General features: G+C 44.0%; 1 long non-coding RNA gene across 2 annotated transcripts in view; it reads right to left on the bottom strand.

The window, feature by feature from the left end:
- The window catches only part of LOC127576125 (uncharacterized), a 54,514-nt gene extending 36,214 nt beyond the window's left edge, over nucleotides 1–18,300 (bottom strand). Inside the window, exon 1 of one of the 2 annotated variants that reach the window (XR_007957173.1) lies at nucleotides 17,818–18,300. This is a non-coding gene — a long non-coding RNA (uncharacterized LOC127576125). The remainder of the gene's footprint in view (nucleotides 1–17,817) is intronic. The other variant, XR_007957172.1, reaches the window with a different exon arrangement.
- Between the last annotated feature and the right edge of the window lie 1,542 nt (nucleotides 18,301–19,842).

The following is a 19,842-nucleotide window of genomic DNA, read 5'->3' as shown; positions in this document are numbered from 1 at the left end:
ACTCAGCAACAACTTCCACTTATACCACCATCAGTTCATCTGGAGGGTCAAGTGACTGCAGATGAAGAATGCAGTTCTTCCAGCAGTTTATTTTTTGCATCAGATCATCTGGCTTCTCATGGATGCTCATGGTTCTCATGGGATCCAGCTGTGTGTGAGTTAGCTACATTACATCAGTAGCTACATTGGTCTGTTGAAGGCACTTGTATAAATCCAGCTTCTTTCCTTCCTGGTTCACCATCAGTGGTTACAATGGGCATAATTTGTGGGATAATTGGCTGTGTGTCTCTGTAATAATTTTCACTGTCTGCATAAAAATCTCATATAGTCTAAAGACGCAGTCAGTCAGTCCTTGACAGGGCACAGAGCACTGCCTAGTTGGTTTCCTTTTACACATTTTGCAGAGGTCTAGTCATCAATTTACTGCTAGACCAAAGGTCAACAGTTCATTAGAACATCCCAGCTGTAGATGCCAACTGTGATCGGAAGGCCCAGAAAAATACAGAGTTATGTAAACTTAGTTTACCTTTATTATTTATGTAAGGTATTAGGTGTTTACAATGGTTCATACACTGAGGCACAGATACTTGAGCCATATAGACTAGCAGCGTCTTGGTTGAATTTCTGGTCTGTAATCAGGTAGCTGGGGTGATGGTCTATTCCACAAGCCTCAAAATAATTTTTATTTAAGTCCCAGTCTTGTAGCTCTTGTGGGGAGAGGCTTGCTCAGGTATAAACTTCACTGAATGGCCCATCCAAACCCTTCACATGTGGTCAGGTCCCATTCAACTGAGGCTGATAGATGGGTTCTGTGGTCAAAAAAAATCTGCTTCTTGTGCTGCTTTCCCTCTTTTAGCTATTGTCTGCAGTCATAAGGTCAGAAGGAGGGATGTTCACTGATAATTGCACAATTTTCACCACTCTTCAGACAACAAAGAAGTCCACAACCAAATGCACCAAGACCAGGACAATGTCCAGTCCTGGGCAAATGGGTGGCAAGTAACAGTTGTGCCTCACTGCCAGTCAATAGTGATATCCAACAAGGGAAAATCCAGCAATCACCCCTTGACATTCAATGACATTCCCATCACTGAATCCCCCACCATCAATATCCTGGGGGTTACCATTGACCAGAAGCTGAACTGAGTAGCCATATACACAATTTAGCTACAAGAACCGGTCAGAGGCTAGGAATCATGTGGTGAGTAACTCCCCTCCTAACTCCCTAGAGCCTGTCCATCATCTACCATACTTATGTCAGGAGTGTGATGGAATTCTCTCCACTTGCCTGGATGAGTGCAGCTTCAACAACACTCAAGAAGCTCAACACCATGCAGGACATAGCAGCCTGCTTGATGGGTACCCCATTCACAACCATTCACTCACTCCACCACCGATGTACAGTAGCAGCAGTCTGTACCATCTACAGGATATACTGCAGCAACTCACTAATACTCCTTATACAGTATCTTCCAAACCCACAACCGGCTAGTAGGACAAGGGTAGCAAAAGCATGGGAACACCTCCATCTGGAAGTTGTCCTCCAAGCCACACACCATCCTGACTTGGAAATATATCGCTTTTCCTTCATAATCACTGAGTCAAGATCCTGGAACCCCCTCCCTAACTGCATTGTGAGTATCCCACACCTCAAGGGCTGCAGCGGTTCAAGAAGGCAGTTCATCACCACCTTCTCAAGGGCAATTAGGAATAGGTCATTAAATGCTGGCTCAGCTGTGAAGCCCACATCCCTTGAATGAATATTAAAAAAAAGCTCCACCACATCCCATGACGTGCTTGACTTCATTGGCTGGGGCACTGAGTACAAGAGTTGGGACCTTATGCTACAGTTGCACAAATCGTTGGTGAGGTCACACTTGGAGTATTGTGGGTAGTTCTGGTAGCCATGGTAAAGGAAGGATGTGATTAAGCTGGAGATGGTGCAGAGAAGATTCACACGGATGTTGCTTGGATGGGAAGGCTTGAGTTATCAGGAGAGACTGGATCAGCTGGGACTGTTTTCCCTGGAGTGGAGGAGGCTGAGAGGTGACATGATAGAGCCTTATAAAATTACGAGAGGCATAGTTAGAGTAGAAAGCCAGAGTCTGTTCCCCGTGGTAGGGGTGACTAAAACTAGAGGGCATAGGTTTGTGAGAGGAAGGATGTAAAAAGGGGATCTGAGGGGGCAAATGTTTCGCACACAGAGTCGTTGGTATCTGGAATGAGCTTCCAAAGGATGTGGTGGAAGTAGAACAGAAACAACATTAAGGAGGCATCTGGACAGGTACTTGAATGAGCAGGGCATAGAGGGGTATGGAATTAATGCAGGCAAGTGGGATTGGCGTAGACAGGCATGATGGTCAGCATAGACATGGTGGGCCGAAAGGCCTGCTTCTGTGCTCTATGATTCTATGACACTCAAGATTATTTAGCTAGCTCCAGCATGTCCATCCAGAAACACCCTACAGCACCCTCTTCTGCTGTTTCCTTGACAGCTCCTACTTTCTGCAACCTCTACCTGCTCCATTGTTACTGGGATCATTGACTCTCACTTTACACAGCTCATCGTTCGTCCTGCTTCCATTGACTTCATCAAACATTGGACATTTAACACCATTGTTAAAAATGTTACAGTAACCACCTCTCTGTGAAGAGCAGCTTCCTTCCATGGGAGCTAGTTTCATCCTGCAGTACTTTTCGATGTTGACGGGAATGTAGACGGAATAAAATAGGATTAGTGTAGGATCAGCGTGAATGATTAGTGCTTGATGGTTGGCACAGAGTTAGTGGGCAGAAGGGCCTTTTTCCATGCTATATGGTTCTATGATTCTACTTTTAACCTGAGCTCCTGTCTGGTTTAGTCTTGAGGCATGTCCTGAATATCCATTTTATTTGCTGTTTATAAATACATGGAAACTACAACAGGGACCCTGTGGTCAGGCCAGGCTGTGTTGAACTCTGATCTCCACAGGGGCACAAGGGATTGGAAGCCCAGAATTCTCCTGTCCTCCCTTATAGCTCAGGCTTGGCATTAGAGATCAGCTTGGTGACTTTTCTGTGAACCAAATCCAGATTTTGAATGCCACACTTCTGCTTTAGTGATGCAGAGATCTGACCACAGATTTGTACGCTTCGAGAATGACGGAACTGGACTATTTTAGTACAGTGTTGCTTTGCTGATTGAAAACATTCACTGCACTTGCAAAATAATTCAGTGTGAATCGCTTCGAGGCACTTCAGAGACACAAGCTTCTAATATTTTAAAATGGAACATTGATTGCGTTTATCCCATGATGTGGGTGTTACTGATAAGGCTGGTATTTCTTACTCATCCTTTGCTGCCCAGGGACCGTAATCTTAAACATCTGGGTGACGTGGTAACTATCTTCAGAGGGCACTAGTGTGGTATCTGAGTCCCAAATAGATCAGGAAAGCATGGTGTTTTAAATGTTAAAAAGAGTCAAGAGAAAAGTGACTCAACCTTATTATTAGAGTTGTGCATTTTGAGGGCACTTGGCAGGGGAGATTCCGTGGAGGTGTTTCCTTTACCTGTAATCAGGAAGCACATTTCACACACAGGGAATGGAGATCTGGAATCTCTCCCAAAAGGCTGTAGGCTTGGAGATACCACAACTTGGACTGGTTGGCGAAGGGTGATGAGGGGTTATGGGTGAATGATGAACCAGATTGCCCATGGTCCAATTGGGTTAGCAAACAAGCTGAAGGGGCTGATTGCTATGTTCTCAGAAATTCACAATGCAGATAAGAGAAAGTGATCAATGCTTGCAACACCGCAGAGCTGATTTTGAAATGGACACGTTTTGGTTTAAGCAGAACCACCAGAAATAGTTCTGCAATGCAGGGCTGAGTCTTCTCTTCTCCTCTCCTACCCTCCCGTTCACTTTCTTTTGGAGGAGTTCCTGCTTTTCCCAGGAATGGGTTCACTCACATCAGTCATCTCCCCCAAACCCATGGAGATTTTCCCCAACTATCTGGTGAAACTTTGGCTAACTCTAATTGGACACACTCCTGGAAGTTGATCAAATAACCTCTGGCTTCGAGATGTCCAATCTGCCTTTTCCCTCCTAACTAGTAGCACGCTCACAAAATGTGAAAAACACACAACTTTGTCTCACGTCCTTATGATTTGACACCTGCCCTGATGCAACACCTACCTTTACCTTGAGCCCTATTTCCCATCCCAATATCTACCTTAACCCATCACCACCACCAAACCCCGCCCCCCATTCAACCCCCCCCACCCCCACCCAATCCCTCAGTGTATCTGGGAGATTGATCTCCAATCCTTGAGGTCGCCAGTACAATCCTGGAGTGAGAGCAACAGCAGAGTGGTTGTAGAAGGTCGAGACACAAAGTCACACACTTTGGCTTTCCCAATGAACTGCACTTAGCAACAACAAAATCAATAAAGTCAACATGTAAGCAGCAAGTGCTCCATAGCATTCTTTAGCGAGTTAAGTTGATGATGGTTACCAGCCCCATTATATGTGCTAGCAAGAATTTTATGTGAAACAATTTCATACTGTGCAGTCAGCAGAAGGATGGTGCCCGATTCTTACAATAAGGAACAAGAAATAGGAGCAGGAGTAAGCCACTCGGCCCTTCAAGTCCCTCTATCATTTCATAAGATCATGGGCTGATCTGATCATGGCCTCAACTCCTCTTCCCTGCCCGTGCCCTGTAACTGCGGGAACCATAGACCGATGCAGCATGGAAACAGGCCCTTCAGCCCATCGAGCCTGTGCTGACCATCTGCCACCTCCTTCTACTAATCCTACACTGATCCCATTTTAATCCCCCCACATTCCTACCAACTCCCATCCCCATCCCACCCCCACCCCCTAATTTCTACCCCTCGTCTACACTTGGGGTAACTTACAACAGACAATTAACCGACCAACCTGCACGTTTTTGGGATGAGGAAGGAAACTGGCGCACCTGGGACAACATGGAAATTCCACACAGACAGGACCAGAGGTCAGAAATGAACCCGGGTCAGTGGAGATGTGAGGCAGCAGCTCCACTGGCCGCACCACTCTGCCGTCCATAAACTCCTCTGCCACCTAGCTCCGATAGTCCAAAGATCTAAGTCGGCCCCCAACATGGTCAATATCTCATTATTGGAGCAAAGAAGAAATTTCTCCTCATCTCTCTTTTAAATGGGGCACGCCTTATCCTGACAATATGCTCCTAATTCTGGGCTCCTGCATCGGGGAAGATTCCCTCAGCGTTTATCCTGCCAGGCCCCCCTCAGAATGCTTCAGTAGGCTTGCCCTTCATTCTTCATTCCTCTTAAGACAACACCTTCATACCAGGAATCAGACCAGAATGTGCCATGAAGTCACAATGAGTGCAGCTGTTTGTAAATAGGGCACACAGGACATTGTTTGGTTATAAAAGCAAAGTACTACTGGAAATCTGAAATAAAGACTGATAAAGCTAAGATATTTCCAGCATTTTTGGTGTCATATAATATTCAACACAGGTTGCTCTGAGGACCAGGGGACTAGGAGATCAGTCTGCAATGATGGATGTGTAACTTTTTTGAGAAATTTCAGCTGCTTTGCTGACCACACAGAGAGTTCTTGGTTACATTTGCTGTTCCTTCAGTTGGTTGGGCCACGTTGATTTGATTGCTTTTAGGATCAAATCCCAAATGGCTAATTCTCCTCAAGAAGCTCTGATCTTATTCAAGGCCGACGGCAGCAATTAAAGTAACTTCCAGCTGATGATTCTGGCATTGGAGCGCTTCTGTGTCTCACCAATAGAGCAGCTCTTTTGTCTTTGATAAGTCATGGTACAAAAGCAACAATTATAAGAAATCTAATGTAATAATAGCTTATCAAGTTGACTGATGTTCCATATTCTCTGTGTCCAGAGAATAGTCTGATATCAGTCGTATGGTCTGCTGTTTATTTTGCATACCTGTTGTTTTCTTATGACAGAGAAGGGGATCATTTGGCACACAGTACCATTTATTGATGGAACCAGGATTGATCCTTCAGCTAATTTCATTAATGTTCTGATAGCCTCAGAGTTGTTCAGGATGCAAGGATACATCTGACTCTTGTTCCAAGGGAGATGCATAAGGAAATATTTTTTTCACTGAATTTACGGGTTCTATAGGCATGTGCACACACTTTTCATGTTTGCGTCTGTGCATGTGCACGCATGGCAGTCCAGGTCAAACATCAACTGTCCATTTCCCTCCACAGATGCTGTCTGACCCACTGAGTTCCTCTAGCATTTTGTGTGTTGCTGAAAAAAAGTGTGCCTGATGGCTGGCACAGAAAGAAAGAGTGGGTTACCTGGAGTTGTAGAATTCAATATGAGGTAAATAATAAGATATTGGAAGAACAGAGCTACATTATAAAGAGATGGAAATGAGTGATAGCAATGGCATCAGCCATGAATTAGTGAAGGGATAGGGAAAGAATGTATGTTAAGGTTCACTGACTACAGTGTAGAAGGATAACAGTCATGGAACATACTATATAATTGCTAATGTCTGACACTAATGATAGGGAAGTTATTGGAAAAACTCTGTGGGACAGGATTAATCTACAGTTGGAAAGGCAGGGATTGATCAGGGATAACACCTGTGAGGGGAAAGGAACTGTCGATGTTTTGACCTGAAACATCAACAATATCTCTCTCCCCCACAGATGCTGCTCGAACCGCTGAGTTCCTCCAGCAGACTGTTTGTTGCTCCAGATTCCAGCATCTGCAGTCTCTTGTGTCTCAATTGATCAGGGATAGTTAGCATGTTTTTTTTGTGGGAGATCCCTTCTGACTAATTTGATTGAGTGTTTTTGAAAAAGTATGAGGTTTAGTAGGGATCTGAGGAAGAATTGTTTTCACCAAGAGGGTGGTTGCAATCTAGAACCCACTGCCTGAAGGGGTGGTGGAGGCAGAAACTCTCACAACACGAATCCACCAAGTGTGGGTAAATGGGATTGGTATAAGCAGGTACTTAATGTTCAGCATAGACGTGGTGGGCTGAAGGACCACTTTCTGTGTTGCATGACTCTGTGACTCTAAGAATAATGCCTGTTTTTCAAAAAACTAAGAATAGTGAGATCAGGAAGCCTTGTTTAAGGAATAATTACAATTGCTTACATGAACAATTTGCTTTCAATGAAATTAGTAATGACGTCTTACTTGTGACATTTGCCTTTTGTATAAGCAAATGATGGCAAATAAAGGAGCATAATTTTCAGTTGGTTTTTTGGAGAGCTTAGAAGGAAGTAACAAGCCAAATAAAGATTCTGCCTTTATATTTTAAGCTGGCCATTGTGTTATATTTTGTTTAAGACTATTCAGTATTCCATCTCATCAAGAGCTTGTCCTTTTTTTGTTTTTATTTCAGATTTCCAGTGACTGCAGTCTTCTACTTATGGAAGGGTTGTGAGGTATTGTTTGAAAGAACAGGTGAGAAGTCAGGATAATTTGCTGAATAATAGAAGTACAACAAATCAGGATGTTAGGATACAGAATGTTAGGATAGGGGATGAGGTATATAGGAACATGTCTAAGATAGTATGTAGTGAAGATGGTAAGAAGGATAGACAGGTGGAAAGTCAGGATAATCTGCTGAACAATAGAAGTAGAACAAAATCAATAGCAGATACTGGACTAAACGTACTATATTTAAATGCACGTAGCATTAGGAATAAAGTAGATAACCTAGTGGCACAACTACAGGTTAATAAATATGACATTGTGGCAATCACCGAGTCATGGCTTTATGATGGATGTGATTGGGAACTGAATGTCCAGGGGTACACAGTGTATAGGAAGGATAGGCGGGTAGGCAGAGGGGGAGGTGTGGCCATGATGGTTAGTAGTGATATAAAATCAATAGAAAGGAAAGACATTGGGTCAGAGGAGGTGGAATCCTTATGGATGGAGCTAAGAAATAGCAAGGGTAAAAGGACAATAGTAGCAGTCATATATAGGCCCCCTAATAGCGGTCAGGAAGTGGACGATAAGTTGCAGTTTGAGATAGAAAAAGCATGCCAGAGTGACAATGTGAAGATAATTATGGGGGATTTTAACATGAAGGTGGACTGGGAAATCCAGCAAGGCGGTAGAACTCAGGAGAGTGAGTTTGTGGAATGTCTAAGGGACGTTTTCCTGGAGCAACTTGTTGAAGAGCCCACCAGGGGATTGGCTGTTTTGGATTGGGTGCTGTGTAATGAGCTGGAGGTGATTAGGGAACTAAAGGTAAAGGAACCACTGGGAACCAGTGATCACATTATGACTGAGTTCAGTTTCAAGTTTGAGAAGGAGAAGCTGATAACTGGTGTATCGATATTTCAGTGGAACAAAGGAAATTACAATGGTATGAGAGAAGATTTGGCCCAAATTGATTGGAAGAGTAAGCTAGCTGGAGGGAAGGCGGAGGAGAAATGGAAGGAATTTCTACAGGAAATAAGGAAAATGCAGGATAGATATATTCCAAGAAAAAAGAAGGTTTTGAATGGAAAAAAGGCACAAATGTGGATAACGAGAGAGGTGAAGGCTAAAATAAAAGCAAAAGGGGCAGCGTACAAAGAAGCAAAAATTAGTTGGAAAACAGAAGACTGGGAAGCTTTTAAAAACCTGTAGAGAGAAACTAAGAAGGTCATTAGGAAAAAAAAGATGAATTATGAAAGGAAGTTGGCGGATAACATTCGAAAGGATACTAAGAGTTTTTTTAAATACATTTAGGAGTAAAAGAGAGACACGGGTTGATATAGGACCAATTGATAACGGTGCAGGAGGTATTGTAATGGACGATAGAGAGATGGCAGTGGAATTGAATGAATATTTTGCATCGGTCTTCACCGTGGAGGACATCAGCAATGTGCCAGTTAGTCAGGAGTCTCACGAAATGGAACTGAGTTCAGTTAAGATTACTAGGGAGAAGGTGCTAGGAAAACTAAATGGGCTAAAGACTGATAAGTCTCCCGGACCGGATGAGGTGCATCCCTGGGTTCTGAAGGAGGTGGCTGTAGAGATAGCGGAGGCATTGGCGATAATTTTCCAGGAATCGATAGATTCCGGCATGGTTCCGGAGGACTGGAGGGTCACAAATGTAGTTCCGTTGTAAAAGAAAGGTGGGAGGCAGCATAAAGGAAATTACAGACCTATTAGTCTGACGTCAGTGATGGGAAAATTATTGGAATCTATCTTCAAGGATGGGGTTACGGAATACCTAGAGGCGCAAGGCAAGATAGGTCCTAGCCAACATGGTTTTGTGAAGGGAAGATCCTGCCTGACCAACCTATTGGAGTTTTTTGAAGAAATCACAGGTAGGGTGGATAAGGGAGAGGCGGTGGATGTTGTGTATTTAGACTTTCAAAAGGCCTTCGATAAGGTGCCTCATAAGAGACTGATTAATAAGATGAGAGGTCATGGAATTATGGGTAGGATAGCAGAATGGGTGGAGCAATGGCTGGTTGGCAGGAAGCAAAGAGTGGAAATAAAAGGATCTCGTTCTGGTTGGTTACCGGTTACTAGTGGTGTGCCGCAGGGGTCGGTGTTAGGACCACTCCTTTTTACCTTGTACATCAATGATTTGGATAATGGAATAAATGGTTTTGTGGTTAAGTTTGTGGATGACACCAAGATAGGTGGAGGAGTAGGGAGTATTGAGGAGATAGGAAGGTTGCAGAGGGACCTAGACAGTTTAGGAGAATGGGCAAGGAAATGGCAGATGAGATTCAATGTTGAGAAATGTGCAGTTGTACACTTTGGAAGCAGAAATAAGCGGGCGGATTATTATCTAGAAGGAGAGAAAATTCAAAGTACGGAAGTACAAAGGGACTTGGGGGTACTCGTGCAGGATACCTTAAAGGTTAACCACCAGGTCGGATCGGTGGTAAAGAAAGCGAATGCTATGTTGGCATTCATTTTGAGAGGTATAGTGTATAAAAGTAAGGAAGTGTTGATGAGGCTCTACAGGGCACTAGTGAGGCCTCATTTGGAATATTGTGCGCAGTTTTGGGCCCCACATCTTAGGAAGGATGTGCTGACGTTGGAGAGGGTTCAGAGAAGATTTACGAGGATGATTCCAGGAATGAAAGGGCTTACGTATGATGACCATTTGTCGGCTCTTGGACTGTACTCACTGGAGTACAGAAGAATGAGAGGGGACCTCATAGCGACATTTAAAATGTTGATAGGAAAGGACAGAGTAGATGTGGCTAGGCTGTTTTCCTTGGTGGGTGAGTCCAGGACCAGAGGGCACAATCTTAGAATTAGAGGGCACAGTTTCAAAACAGAGATGAAGAGAAATTTCTTTAGCCAGAGGGTGGTGAATTTGTGGAACTCCTTGCCACGTACAGCAGTGGAGGCCAGATCAGTGGGGGCATTCAAAGAGGAGATAGATAGATATCTAAATAGTCAGGGTATCAAGGAATATGGGGATAAGGCCAGAAATTGGGATTAGAATAGGTTTTTTTTTCTCCCCATTCCCCATTTCTTTTTCCCTTTTCCTTGGAGCAGACTCGATGGGCCGAATGGCCTGCTTCTGCTCCCTTGTCTTGTGATCTTGTGATCTTGTGAACAGCCTGGAGTTACCTCCAGTCATGGCCAGTATCAATCCCTCAGACACAATCACTAAGAAATAGCCCTGGTCCCTTTCCTCAGTATTGATTGTGGGAGCTAGCTGTGTAAAAGTTAGCTGCCCTCATTATAGCATCGACATTTCAACAGTGTCTTACTGATTGTGAAGTTGCGTCCTGATACATGGAAGATGCTGAATAAATGAAGCTTTTTTTCCTTGCCCTATGGTGTTTCTGCCTTGGTTTTCATTTGTGCTTGATCTTTGCACCATTTGATTTTTTGCTATATTCCCCTTAAATGTGAAGGATTGCAATGAATAAAGTAAACAGTTAAAACAGTCTGCATCAACTTGTTCAACTGTTCCTGGACTGTATCTGATTCATGCTTTCCTTCTGTTCCTGAAGTGTGAAAATATCCCATTTCATTCTCAGAAGAGAAGTCCCGAGGCAGCAGTAGGAAAGATTTCTGTCCCATAATCTGTGCCACTGGAGTCAACGCAATGGCTGACACCTTTTCTCAGCAGGCGTTTTGGAGCTGAGGGCTTGGTCTATTCTCTTGTCAGTTCCTCCACGTGAGGTATAACTGATCCTCCATCTGCTTCACAGTCATCCTGGTGTCTGAACTTTGAAGGTGCGGGGCTGTCCAAATTACCTGAGTTAGGCATGGAGGGAGACCTAATTAATAAAAACATTATGCTTCATGAAGATCCCATTAACATCAGTGTATCACCTGAGGTAAAATCCATCCCAAACTCATGAAATGGATAGTTGATTGGGAAACCTGATTGGATGGTTTGGAGCAGGCACCTTGAGATATGCAATCTGCCAAGCTATGAAAGGATGATCCGATTGATACAGGCACTCAGAGATATCCCAGGATGCCGCAGATGGGCAATGTAAGAGGCACACTGGTACTATAGAGCATTGTTGGAGGTGCCAACTGTTCCATGAAACTTTAAACTAAGGCCCCATCTGCCACCTCAGTAGGATATAGAGGATCCCAAGGCATTCTTTGAAGTTGCGTCGGGGAGTTATCCCCTCAACCAACATGGTGAAAAGAGATTATTTGGTGATTATCACAAATGTTATGGTACAGATTGGCTGCTGCATCTCTTACGCATCAAACAGCAATTCCACTTCAGAAATACTTGGGATTTTTCTTGTTCCTTGCAATTTACTTGTGTTGTAGCAGTTAGTGAATGAAAATCAAAAAACTGCAGCCGCTGGAAATCTGAAATAAAAACAGAAATGCCAGAAACACTCAGCAGGTCAGGCAGCATCTGTGGAAAGAGGAAGACTTAGACGGTTCAGGTCAAAGGTCCTTCGTCAGAACTGGGAAAGAGTGAAAAAAGTTAGTGTTCAGTAGCAGAGAAAGTCGGGAATGGGCAGTAGAACAAAGGGAATATCTCTGATAGGGCAAGACCAAATAATGTAGGAGTTCAAGTCAGATTATGCTTCTTTGTCTGTGTAATGCGTTGTTAATAGCAAACCTGTAGGACATGCCCAACAGGTCAGACTATGCACAGAGAAAAAGAACAAAAACTGAGTTCAAAATGATGACAGGCAGAAATGGCCAGTTCCGATACAGAAAGAAAGAGTGAGTTACCTGGAGTTGTAGAATTCAATATTGAGTCTGGAAGGCTGCAACGTGCACAGACAGAAGATGAGGTGTTGTTCCTCAACCTTACCTTGGGCCTCACAGTGCAGGAGGCCACAGACATAAAGGTTAGAGTGGGAGTGGGATAGAGAATTAAAGTGGTAGGCAAGGGGAAGCTCAGGGCCACTCCTGTGGACCCAATCTACATTTGATTTCTCCAATGTAGAGGAGATCACATTGTGATCACCAAATGCAGTACGCTAGATTGAAAGAAGTCCATTGAATCACTGTTCCGCCTGGAAAGTTGGTTCGGTGCGTGGACAATGGGAAGGCAAGAGGTGAAAAGATAAGTGTTGCGTCACCTGTGGTTTCACTGGAAAGGGCCATACGATGGGGAGTGGTGGATGGGGATGGAAGAGCGGACCAGGGAGTCTCGGAGGGATCGAGCCCTTCGAAATGCTGAAAGGGAAGGAGAGGGGAATATGTATCTGGTCATGGAATCTTGTTGGAGCTGGTGGAAATTTTGCAGAATGATCCATTGAATGTGGAGGCAGGTTGAGTTTAAGGTGAGGACCAGGTGATCTCTGCACAACGGTAGAACAGCTTCTAGCACCATCACCCAGCATAGCTCCCTGTTCACTGCTGTCTTTGTACTGAATGGACATCATTCCCTGGTTGCAAGGTATCTGTATGTGGCATTAATTGACATACAACAAGAAGCAGAAAATCTGCCCCTGGTATTGATCATTCCTCAGCCTTGGACCTGATATCGACTGTCCTTTCCTACTGGGAGACGGAGCCAAGGCTGATGTTACATGACGCAACTGCATGGGCGTAACACAATCTGTTTGTCAGAATTTGCAGCAGTTAATGATGCCACTGAAAGAAATGGACTCATTCCAGCCGCCAGTTTTAGCTCAGATCATGGTCTGCACTGAGATCTGTGCCTGTGATTAGAACTGACTCTGACAAAGTCAAACAAAAGCAAGGAGACATCTGATCCTGGGAACAAGAAGCAGCTTGCACTTAGTCCGATATTTAAACCGTCCATGGGTTCTCTGGGCCTGAATACCTGTACTTATATATTTATGCCATGCCGATCTATTGATAGAGTCTGACTGGCTAATGGTGATGTCACCATGCAGCAACATGTCAGCTTCTCTTAACTTAATAGTAACATTTTCAGGTAATATTAATCAGCTCAATCAAACCATCCACAGCTTTTATTAATGTACAGTAGTTGGAGTTATCACAACACCATTGTTCTCATTCAGCTCTTGTGTTATCTACATTCACTAGCTTCTTGCCTTATGGTTATGATCAATCTTTTTTCTCTGCCACTATTTGACCCTTGTTTAATTATCAGAGCTGGAAGATCCTTCAGAGACACAAAAGACCCAGATGCTAGAATTTGGAGCAAAATACTGATGCAGGGTCTCGACCCCATATATTGACAATCCTTTTGCCTCCACAGATGCTGCTAAACCCCCTGAGTTCCTCTAGCAGTTAGTTTCTCGCTTGGAGATTCTTTCATCTCAGTGTTTAGCATAACGCTATTACAGTGCCAGCGACCCGGGTTCAATTCCGGCCGCTGTCTGTAAGGAGTTTGTTTGTTCTCCCTGTGTCTGCGTGGGTTTCCTCCAGGTGCTCCGGTCTCCTCCCACATTCCAAAGACGTATGGGTTAGGAAGTTGTGGGCATGCCACGTTGGGGCTGGAAGCGTGGCGACACTTGCAGGCTGCCCCCAGAACATTCTATGCAAAAGATGCATTTCAGTGTGTGTTTCGATGTACATGTGACTAATAAAGATATCTTATCTTATCTCATCTCATCTTATCTTATCTGAAGTCTCTCTATTAACTGATCTTGTTATGTAACCATACTGTGCAGGTGAACTGGCTAAGCTCAGCACAACAAGAATAATTACCATTGAAAATGGCAAAAAATGACATCTGCTTCAATCATCCGTTATTATTATTTTGGAATTATTGACATAACAAGGGTGATTCAAGATTGCATACATCAGGGAAGCATGATTTGGTTGGGTAGAGATGGTTGAGGGCTGAAGTAAGAGAGGTTTCTAATGTTACGAAAGGTTTTGATGGGGTGGGCACAGAGAGAGTGCTTCTACTGTGGAGGAAGAGCAGCATCAGAGGTGTTAATGTATGATGGGGAATTCATGAGAGAAGCACTTAACCAGAGATTGGTGAGAACATGGAACACACCAAAACAGGGAGTAACTGAGATGACTAGTATTGATGAAATTAAGAAGAAGCTGAAGAATCATGGGAAGGAGAAGGGAATGAGACATTATGTTGATGGAGTCAGGTAAGGAAGGATAAACCTTGGCACGGATTTGTCCTTCTGTGCTGTGTGTTCTATGTAACAGTTGTCTATTGATGTCTGTTTGCTATGATACATACCTTGGTTAATCATTTCCCACACAGTCTCTGTGTGTTATCCAAAGATTCAACTAATTATGTCCAGTCATGCAAGCTGACAATCTATTGCCAATCTTCCCTTGAGTGTGGATAAGGCACAAGCCAGTTCTTCTGGTCCATCAACTACTGGTTTATTTCTCCAGACCCCTCCACTGATACTCTGCTAATTGTGTTCCTGCAGGGAAAACATTTGGCATCAAATAGGCTGCCCATCCAGTGAACCTAACGGGACAAATAGAGAATTCAGCATCAAGCATTTCACATTCCCACAATGTGAAATGCCTCTTGCTGGGAAAGGCTTCAGAAGAAGCACACACATAAAGTTGGTTTGTGCAGGGTACAGAGCAAGGATTTTAAAGAAAACTAGAATTCAATTTTATCGAATAGCCAATACAGATGCTTGAATCTATGCTATGTAATATCAAGGTGTAATGCTTTTAGAGCAATTCCACCAAGGTATTTAAGGCTATGAGCATATAGCACAAATTTTGTAAGAAAAATGAATGGAAGGTTACTTTGTCCACTTCTTCAATGTCCAGACTGGCTGATGCAACAGTGAGTTGGGCATTCTGGGCAGTCTTTTACTTGCACACCAAAGAAACAGAGTGATGATGGCACAATCTCCTCAGATCAGCTGGCTGCTATTATATATTGTCCTGGAATGGCTGCCTAGGAGATTATTGGTTGTGGCTGTCAAACTGGACGTACGTTCAGAAGAGGAGAGAAATGAGAAAGAAGCTGAGTGCACCTCCAACATTTCTAGCTTTAGTCATTCCACCAGTGATATCCATGTGATTGCCTGGGCTGTAGGGCAAGGAACTCCATCCCAGAATCTCTCTGTCACTCTTTCCTCCTTTTGCGATGCTCCTCTTTTGGTCTAAATGGGTGGTTCTGCATCAAACATTTTTTCATGGAAGCACTTTGGGGATTTTCTTCTATTATTCTGTAAATGCAGGATGCTCCTGTTTTGAAGTGTGGGCCCAGACCTCCCACTTCACTGGTGTTCTATACTGTGGGGCCTCAGTCTTTCTCACTGGACTTTCACTATTTCTTGCCAAACCAAAGCCTGTGACAGGCCACCTGCTTCAGGCTTCTGCCAATACCAAAAGCTTATGAGGTGAAATTTATTAGAAGTTAATGTTATTGATGCAAAACATGATCTTTGTAAGTCTAGTGTTTGTAAGAAGTAGGAGAAAAAATACCGAGGTTGTCAAATTTGAGGTTCTGGGGTTAAAAATGAGCTGAACATGGCAGTCTGACCTTCTGGTATCTTTGGAGGAATGAGAGGTGGGTGTTCCATGGAGTGCTGACAAGAGGCTGTGTTGATAAAGTAGGGAGAGACTCGCTGAGAATGAAAGTAACTTCAATGTTAGTGGGTGTTGATGTTGCAGGATGCACATGCCACAACCCTGGAGTTTCTACAGTGAAAGCCAGCCATGATCCAGCACGTATTTACATCAGGGAGAGGTACCAAGAGCAGAGGGGGAAAGGAGGAAGAATCACCTCAAGTCACCCTGATGCCACTCCTGCCTGACAGTTTTAGGGCAGCAAGAACTGAGGTTGGAAGTACGTGGATTTGCTACATGCAGTTGGAGCACCAAGAAAAAGGCAGCAGAGAATAGTTCAGAAAGGTTTCCCTCCTGTCACCTCTCTGCAAAATCTTGACATCATTGCTGTCCCTCTATTCTTGGAGACTGCAAAAGAATATTAGCTCCTGCTCCCAGTTCCCATGTTTGTTAAGATAATGCTTCATGTGGAATAGCAACTTGTAGGCTGTTGGACTGCCTTGTTCTTGGCAATGTGCCATTTGGAAGAGCGAGCTGTTTACTACGCAAGGGCCAGGTGTATTGAGTTACCCAACACTGCATTCCTCATGAAACCACCAGCTTCACAACCACAATGGTTTTACAATCGGCTCACTATTTTTGGTCGTGACAAGCATTCGTGGCATGGCTCGATGTCCAATGTGATTGTGGATCAGTGGAGCTGATTTAACACCGTGCTGGAGGACAATTGAAAGGCCCTTCTTCAGCGCCCATGACCTTTCTCTTCCCTTTACTGCAGAAACTCAGCAGGGAGCAACTCATTTCATAGTCAGGCACTTTTCTTTATTTACCCCTATAAAGAGTCACGGCAAAACATGGTTCATAGGCAGAGCCTCTCCTCCTGGAATTTAATCAGGAAAACATCCTCCTTGGGACATTTGGGTATTGGCAACACATTACTCAGTTTGGGCTTCTGCTAAAATCATTCTCCAACCAGAGCATAATGTGGGAGGTGCAAGAGAGAGAGGGAGAGAGAGAGAGAGAGAGGGGGGGGGGGGGAGAGAGAGAGAGAGAGAGAGAGAGAGAGAGAGAGAGAGAGAGAGAGAGAGAGAGAGAGAGAGAGAGAGAGAGACACCTAGTTTGGCTGCCCTATTAGCAGTTTAGTTTGTTTTTGAATCATTAAAATATTAATGTTACTTCCAGCAGGGAGTACCAATTGAGGAGTAAGTCTTGGCTGGTGGTGAGAATAAAGCTGCCCACTAGCTGAACTATATCCCTTCAGTCTCAATCTGCACTAGACCGTGTTTACATTGTGGTTGTCGATCTGGAGCTGGGGTTTGAAACCACCAAATGCTGGGTGTTCCACAACTGGGTCTGGAGATTTGCTTTGATCAACCATCTACTTACTTTTCACACTGGTTCTGAACTATTTCATTCATTCATTTGCAGCTTGGCAGTGCCAGTGTTTACTGCTCATCCTGGCGGCTTTGAACTTGACTCAATCAAATGGCTGACAAGGTCACCTTGGAGCAACAAACAATCTGCTGGAGGAACTCAGCAGATTGAGCAGCATCCATGAGGGGTTGGTGTGGTGGGGGGGGGGGGGGTGGGGTGGGGAAGTGGGTAAGGAATTGTCAGCATTTCGGGTCAAGACCCTGCATCAGGATGTAGGTCAATTAAGAGGAAAGCATGCTGTTCAGTGCCTAGGACCACACATTGTTCAGAATGGACCGGTCTAATTGAGATTGTTGGGATATTTGGCTATCTCAGATTTTTTAAATTCTTTGTTACTTCTGAATTTTTAAAACTAGCTTCTGTAACCATGCTGATTGGATAACAGGGAAGGGAGGTCAAGGAACCAGTCAATAGATAAACAAACTCAGCAGGACTGCATTGCCAATTCCTACCGTCCCCTCGATCCCCTCTTTCCTTAAATGTCCTTACCTCGGGTTCAGCTTTCCAAACATTTTCCTGAAGTAACTGGCATCATGAAAGAAGCCTCCTTGTGCATCCTTTCATTAAGCGGAATCACAGAGTAGTTACAGCACAGAAGAAGACTATTTGGCCCATTGTTCCTTCGCCAGCACCCAGTAGACGACATTCTCAGTCCCATTCCTCTGCTGTTTCCACAATGTCCTTTATTTTGTCCTGAGTGCTTATTCAATTCCCTTTCAAATGCAATGATTGTTTCTACGTTCCTTATAAGAATTCAAGATCCTTACCACTCGCTGAGTAAAGATGTTCCTCATCTTCTGTCTCGTTCTTTGTCTAAAATTTTACATTTGTGTTATCTTAATTTCCTGTGGATGAGAACCAAAGTTCCTGGGCTAATGGTTATGCTATGTTACTAAAGGATCAACCTTCAATGGTGCTTTGGAGTACTGCACCTAATTTACCCAGGCCTGGAATATTGAACTCAGCCCCACAATTCAATCTTCCAGGAGGGTGAAATGAACCTATTACAATCTTATAATGAAACTCAGGCTTTGTACCATGCTTAAACAAACAACAGTGGTTATGTTGCAATTTTGTGTGTTTATGGACAATGTTAGGACATTTTATAGTCTTTGGCTCAGTTACCAGAACCAATTACATTAACAATTCTGCATCCAACATCAGCAATGAAATGCAAACCAATCCATGGGAAATTGCACATCTATACATAATGGCATGAAGTCCTGTAGATATTTTGCCAGTCTTCTGCACCTTTCACTGGATATCTTGGAATGTCTAAAAAAGGACATTTTTGCTGTTTCCTTCGGAACTTGGAATGGGACGGGGGGAATCCCAATGGAGTATCAGGCCTATCTCCTTAGAATACCTCCTTAATCTGTGGGATTCTGCCCCAACCCTGCTCCCATCCCCGCATCTCCACTAATTTTGATTTAGATAGAGGAAGAAAGGCAGAAGGGTATTCCATTTCAGTCATGTTGGAGACTGTAGGCTTTAAACCCATTGGCTGCACCCAACCTTCTTCCCCCTTCATTGTTGTCAATCTCCCCGTTCCCAGGACAATACTGGCCCCTTTAAATATTCTCCCAGGAGAGGCTGGTAAGTTGTAAGGGTCTGCTGGAAACCACCAGCAAAACAACATTTAATTCAGTTGACTATATTCAAACACAATGCACGTTGTTATTTCTCCCAGCTGTCCTGCTCTTTGGAAAGCTGCCAAATAATTGTTGAAAGCTGCATTGCTAATTGTGATTGGCTTTCCGGCTCATTGGTGAACACAGTAGACAGAAAGGAACAGGTGTACTTATAGTAAATGCTGCCTCAGTCCCAGTGGTCAGAGGGTCAAACAGGCCCTTTGGCCCACTAAGTCCATGCTGACCACCAAGCGCCCATCTACACTAATCCTACATTAATCTTATTCTTCCCTCATTCCCATCAACTCCTTCCAGACTCTACCACTCACCTACACATTTACAATGGCCAGTAACCTACCGAGTTGCACGTGTTTGGGATGTGGGAGAAAGCCAGAGCACTTGGGGGAAACCTGCAGGGTCACAGGGAGAACGTGCAAACTCCACAGAGACAGCACCGGAGGTCAGGATTGAACCTGGGTCACTGACATTACAAACCAGTGGCTCTACCAACTGCTCCACTGTACTGCCTCTTGCATTGTTGGGATTGGTGTCTGCAGTAATGAGGTTACCTCTCTATTTAGGAACACAGACACATGCAGAGTGTTGAGGGAGGACAGAGGCTTTTATCCTTCACCTGGATATCAGTATCGCTATCCATCATGATAACAGTCTCGTTTGCCCTAAGGTGCAGGAATAATACCAAGTCGTTGGTGGAGGTCCAAAGGTGACTCACCTGTCTGCTTTGACTGAGGTCAGTGTCCACAACTAGCTCATGATGAACAGTCAGTCTCTTTTTCCCACACTCAAGCAACAGGAGATTTGATGGAAACACCCCACTTGCTTTTGGCGGAGATTAAATTAACATCTCAGCCAACATCTGGAT

This window comes from Pristis pectinata, chromosome 1, assembly GCF_009764475.1.
Source record: "Pristis pectinata isolate sPriPec2 chromosome 1, sPriPec2.1.pri, whole genome shotgun sequence".
In the NCBI taxonomy this organism is placed as follows: Eukaryota; Metazoa; Chordata; class Chondrichthyes; order Rhinopristiformes; family Pristidae; genus Pristis; species Pristis pectinata.
Note: the sequence above shows the minus strand (reverse complement) of the source record. Positions and strands in the feature narration are given on the sequence as shown.